The sequence below is a fragment of the Anolis carolinensis genome, chromosome 1, assembly GCF_035594765.1.
Source record: "Anolis carolinensis isolate JA03-04 chromosome 1, rAnoCar3.1.pri, whole genome shotgun sequence".
Taxonomy (NCBI): domain Eukaryota; kingdom Metazoa; phylum Chordata; class Lepidosauria; order Squamata; family Dactyloidae; genus Anolis; species Anolis carolinensis.
In genome coordinates, this window is record NC_085841.1 from 96,352,985 (window position 1) to 96,359,057 (window position 6,073).

Here is a 6,073-nt window from a genome sequence, read left to right on the forward strand (position 1 = left end):
GATGGCCATCCAGCCTCTGCTTTAAAAAAGCACCAGATAAACAGATAAGAATACTCCCAGGCAAGGAGATACAATTAGAATCCTCCCAATAGATGGCCATCCAGCCTCTGCTTTAAAAAAGCACCAGATAAGTAGATAAGCAGACTCCCAGGCAAGGAGATACAATTCCCTATAGATGGCCATCCAACTTCTTTCTCCCACTGTGGACCTTCTACAGATATATAAACCCCACTTACTTAGCTTCCAACAGACCTCAAAACCTCTGAGGATGCCTGCCACAGGCCCCTGAGGGCGAGCGAAGGGCCTGGAGGCCGGAAGAAGGCCCCGTTGGGTGGATCCAGGCCTCGGAGGCCGGGAGAAGGCCCAGGAGGGCGGATCCAGGCCTCAGAGTTTGGGGGGGGGGAGAGAGAGAGAGAGAGAGAGAGAGAGAGGGAGGGAGGGAGGGGGGGAGGGAGAGGGAGGGAGGGAGGGGAGGGGAGGGAGGGAGGGAGGGAGAGAGAGAGAGAGAGAGAGAGAGAGAGAGAGAGAGAGAGAGAAGCAGGGAGGGGGGAGAGAGGAGAGAGGAGAGAGAAGGGAAGAAAAAGCCATGCCTGCCGCTGCCGAACATGGAAGGCTTCAACTGAGGCCTATCGCATTAGCCGTCGACGGAGCCAGTGGTCCCCGCGGGGGGGGGGCTCAATGGCGCCCCTGGGGACCTGCGCCCCAAGCGGGGGCTTCATTGGCCTCCATATTGAACCGGCACTGAGGGAATGTGTAATCTGAGAGGCAATTATTTACTAAAGATTGCTTTTTCATTTAACTAGTTGGGTCAGTTCCACACAGTGGAAAAGTCAGCTTCAAACTGTGTTTAAAAAACCCAAATCAGGGTGGACTTTACTTCTCACACCAGCCCCAAAAGCCCGCGCTTTTCACAGGGGGTGTCTAGATGTTCTCACGGTACCTTTCAAGAGAACACCCAGATAGCCAACCCTCCCCCCCAAAAAAGACTTAAAAATTAAATAACTTACCTGGCTGCCATTAAACTGCTGCCGGAGCTCTCCTGGCACATAAAAATGATGCACCAGGAGAGCTTTGGCAGCAGTTAAATGGCAATCAGGTAAATTATATTATTTTTAAAAGTTTTTTTTGGGGGGGGGGTTGGGGGGTTGGTGTCTTTGGAGTTTTCAGGGCTGATTCAGCCTGGAAAATTCAAGAGGGCTGTGTGGACTGACCCCTCAGTAGTCCCAAGACTGCCAAGTCTCCAAAGTGCCTATATTGCATTAGACCCTGGTATTTCAAGAAGACCTGGGTTTAATGTAGTATCAAATTAATTTGGGGAAAAGCAGGGTTTTCCTGCTTTGTGTTGAATTAATTCGGTTTTACTGGAAATGTCATTTGGATGCCTCCGGTAAAACCATGGGAGCTCCCACATTATGGGCCCTGTGCGGAAGGGCTCTTGGATGCTATAAAGAAGCACATGTCCCTGAGAATATATTATCTAAAAGCTGTGGCTTGGAGAAGCCAAAGATCAGCCTTAATAATTCAAATGAAATATTTCAGACAGCAGAATAACCTTTTCTGACTGAGACTGAGGCCCCTTCCACACAGCTCAATAAAATCCACATTGAACTGGATTATATAGCAGTGTGGACTCAGATAATCCAGTTCAAAGCAGATACTGTGGATTATCTGCCTTGAAATTCTGGGTTATATGACTGTGTAGAAAGGCCCTGAAATGGATCCAATTTCTTCTGAACTTGTTTCACCTCACAATTATTTTGCAACAGGGTAGCACATTTTTCAAAGTGTATTTGAACAAATAGTCCAAAGGGAGAAGTTCTTTGAGTTATCACAGAACATTCTGTCCAGACACTTTAGATAGAAAATTACATAATACAAATCTTGCAATTATGAATAACTGAACTTGGATCAGGGCAGGAAACATGTTACTGATCTTCATCTCTGTAGTTCAGGAATTCCAGAGCCATTCACTATAATAACAGAAATGTTTTTAAAGGTCTTTAATGGATAAGTTGTTTTAACCTGCAGATTTATAGGTTGTACTACTATTATGCAATGTACAAGGAATTTATTTCTTGTACCATATACATTTTGTATATATAGTGTGGTCGAATCAGGCCAGCCATCTGCAGTTAATCTAATTTGACCTGCAGCAGAGAGTTCCACTGATCGGCTGGAACCAATCTGGCTTAAGATACGTCTCTTGCCTCCTTCCTATTCCCTTCCTATCCCTAACCATGTAACTAATCCCTAATCAAAAGTATCTTTTCGTTTTAACTTCTCCTCTTGGTGGTTATTATGTATTTTTCTCCTGGCTACAGTATGAAACCCTCTCCCTTTCTCAAAAACAGCCTCGCTGCCTTTTCCCTCACTCCAAGCCGGCTGGAAAAGCCCAGTCCCCAGAGAGAGGCTTTCCCCTTTTAAAAAATGTGGACTAACCCCCCCCCCCGCCTCCATTTTTGGTCATATCTCCCTCATCTCAACTCTAAGCATGACTATTTTCCTAACTAATAACTTGTAAAGCCTCCCCACCACGAGGAGACCATCCGTTCTCAAAATGATAAGGTTTAAAGAAGCGAATCAGCTTATTGTCAAAATGAAGCTTCTCGAGCCGCGGCAGGGATCTCCCTGCGGAATCGGGTCATGGGAGGTTCGGACTGCGTGCTGGGCATGGAGAGGGTCACCTAGGATTATCTGCTTGCCATCTGTGAGCTGCCCTCACCATCGGAGACCCCTGCTGCCCTTTGACCCAGCATGGCCATCTCATATGCATTGCCACAGATTCCTTCCCCCTTTCTTAACTTTTATTTCTTTATGAATCTTATGTATTAAATCTTGGGCTCTGGGATGGGTGGTACAAGATGAGTTATGTTCCCACATGTGTCCCTTGTACCCCGCATGCTCCCTTTTTCCTTTATCCCCATAAAATATATATTATACAGTAGAATCTCACTTATCCAACATAAACAGGCCAGCAGAATGTTGGATAAGTGAATATGTTGGATAATAAGGAGAGATTAAGAAAAAGCCTATTAAACATCAAATTAGGTTATGATTTTACAAATTAAGCACCAAAACATCATGTTATACAACAAATTTGACAGAAAAAGTAGTTCAGTACTCAGTAATGCTATGTAGTAATTACTGTATTTACGAATTTGGCACCAAAATATCACAATGTATTGAAAACCTTGACTACAAAAATGCGTTGGATAATCCAGAATGTTGGATAAGCGAGTGTTGGATAAGTGAGACTCTACTGTATTATGAAATATTAAAGGGTGATTGAAATCTGACCTGGAAACCAGTATGAACAGATAGTTGCAACACTGACTGGAGGAAATTATTCCTCACCCCAGGAGACTACCAGATATCATCTTGCATGGATAATAGATTTGGCCTCTCCCATTCTTAACCTCGGAGCAGACCATTAAGCAAGGAATTGGCCGCTTGGTTGACATTTCATTCACACCTGAAGCAGGAAAGCCCGGATTATCCTGGGTGACAGCTCTCCTTTGTCAATGGACTGGACTCATTCATAAAACTAATGTTTGCACAGCTGACTCGTAGGGTCTGACAAGGCTTGTCAGACACATATGTATATTTGCACCATTGGAAGCTGCCTTGAGGGCTCAGCAGGGTCCTCGGCATTTCCTTTTCGCACATCTGACCATTTGCTCATTCATAATCCGCTCAGAAATTCATTGTTCTCGGCTCAGCCCACCTCCTTGCCTCTGGTTGGCGGAGAAACTGAAGCGGCAGGAGCTCTCTGACTGGACGAGGGTTCGCGCTGCTCCCTCAGGGACCAATCAGTGCACAAGTGGGCGGGGGAACAAGTGTCGCAAATTTCAAATCGCGCCTCCCTGTTTTCTGTGTTATAAAGGTTGATGCTCTGTATTGTATGTTATGGCTCCCTGATGAATGATTGCAGGGGTCATCCCTTTCAGCTGAATTGAATAAATCATCAACTCTGTGCTCTTTCTTCACGTCTGCGGGTGAAATTATTGGGAACGGGATAACCTTGATCTTTAGGGGATCCCCTCTTGCCAGGATCATCAGACCTGCCGGAAGGAGCTTGGGTCCCCCCCCTCCCAAGGAAGGGAACCCCCAAATTATAGCTCGATTTCAATAGGACACACAAAAAGTATTAAATGGCTGATTTTAAAAAAATTGTTTTGGTTTTTTTCACATTTTGGATTGTGAAAAAGGAGATAGGAGTTCAGTGTATAGTTCCCACCATTTCAGATCTACTGGAACCATCGTCATCATCATTTTCATCTAAAGTGTAGAATCAACTTTAGATGATGATGATGATGATGATGATGATGATGATGATGATGATTGCACCGCTTTAAATGCCATAGTTCAATGTTATGGAATCATTCGCGGGGGGGGGGGGGAGTTGCAATTGAACAGTGTGAACAATGACTTAAAAGTGGACGGATGTGAGATTCTCATCATAATGTGGATGTGATCTTCCCTGACCTACAAAGGTTTTCCTTTTCGCATTAGACAATGTGTGAGAACACTAACTACTCAAAAACAGTGGTGTCGCCAGTGCATGAAGTCACCTTCACGGACCTCATCCTACACTACACCATGCCACAATATTGTAGCCAAAATATCAGAACATTTGACAAGATCAATGAATTAAAAAAAAACCAGCAGTGCTTGTAGCATGTGCAGTGGAAGCCACATAATTTGAATTGTCATTATAATGGGGTAAAAATGACAAATCTTACTAGAGCGCATGAGTATTAGAAAGTTAAAATAGTAAAATAGCATAGGGTTTCAACCTTGTAGGTATAAATATAGTACATAGGAGCTGGGCTTCCAAAAACGGGGCTTGAGTTTCAGATTAGCTAAACCATCTAGATTGTTGCCTATATTGTTAATTTTGTAACCACTCCAAGACCCCTTCTACACAGCTGTATAAAATCCATATTGAACTGGGTTATATGTGGACTCAGATAATGCAGTTCAAAGCAGATATTGTAGATTATCTGCCATAATATTCTGGGTTACATGGCTGTGTGAAAGGGCCCCAAGTCAACACAATGATTGTGTTTCCTTTTTTCTGTAGAACTGAATTCATTTGTGTTTGAACTTTTACTTCATTTGAATACAAGTTCATAAGAGACATGGTAAGTCGAAGTATTTTGTAACCACTCTCGTCATCACCCTGATTAGTTTCCTTGTTAAATTTTCATTCTATGTTTTTAGATGATCAGCCTATAAACATCAGCCAGCTTTCACAGCTTCATCGAACCTGCAGAGTATTTGATTCTTTCTCACTTACAGTGACTCACTTGTAGTGTCATTCATGCCCTCAGTCTCCTTATATCTTTCTATATAATTGAAAAACCAGTTGCTCCACTTTCTCATTATGTTTTGTTTCCAATGGTAGTTACAAATGATATATCCTCACCCCTTTTGTCAATACACAACAAAAAGAAAGGAAATAAAAACCGAGATAAGAATGAATAGAGAAATGTAGGAGTTAAGTTAAACGTGTCTGGCTATGGCCAGTACATATGCTATAAAGGACATGTAACTTGGTCTTACAAAAAATGTGTTTGTAGTTACTGTTGTTGTTGTCATTGTTGTTATTGTCTTTATTTATACACCTCTTTCTTCCCGTGTGGACTCAAGGTGGCTAGCACTCCACAATGGACCAGTTTAAAAGGTGCAATACAAAAGTTAAAAAAAACCCAATTAAATAGTAAGTGTGGTAAAAACAAAATTAAAATACACTAAATACACTAAAATGGCTTTTAAAACTCATATTCCCCTGCAATTTCACCCACAGCACCCCCTGACTGGATCTAAAAACCTTATTCATTCAAAGTCTGTTTGAATAAAAAGGTTTTAGCCTGCTGGTGGAAGCACAACAAAGAGGGGGCCATTCTGGCTTCCCTGGGCAGGGAGTTCCAGAGTTTAGGGGTAGCCAGCCACCGAGAAAGAAGGCCTGCTCTCTCGTTCTCACCAACTGAGCTTGAGATGGGCGGACTGAGAGAACGGCATGTCCTGAAGATCTCAGGGCCCAGGCAGGTTTGTACAGGGGGATGTGGTT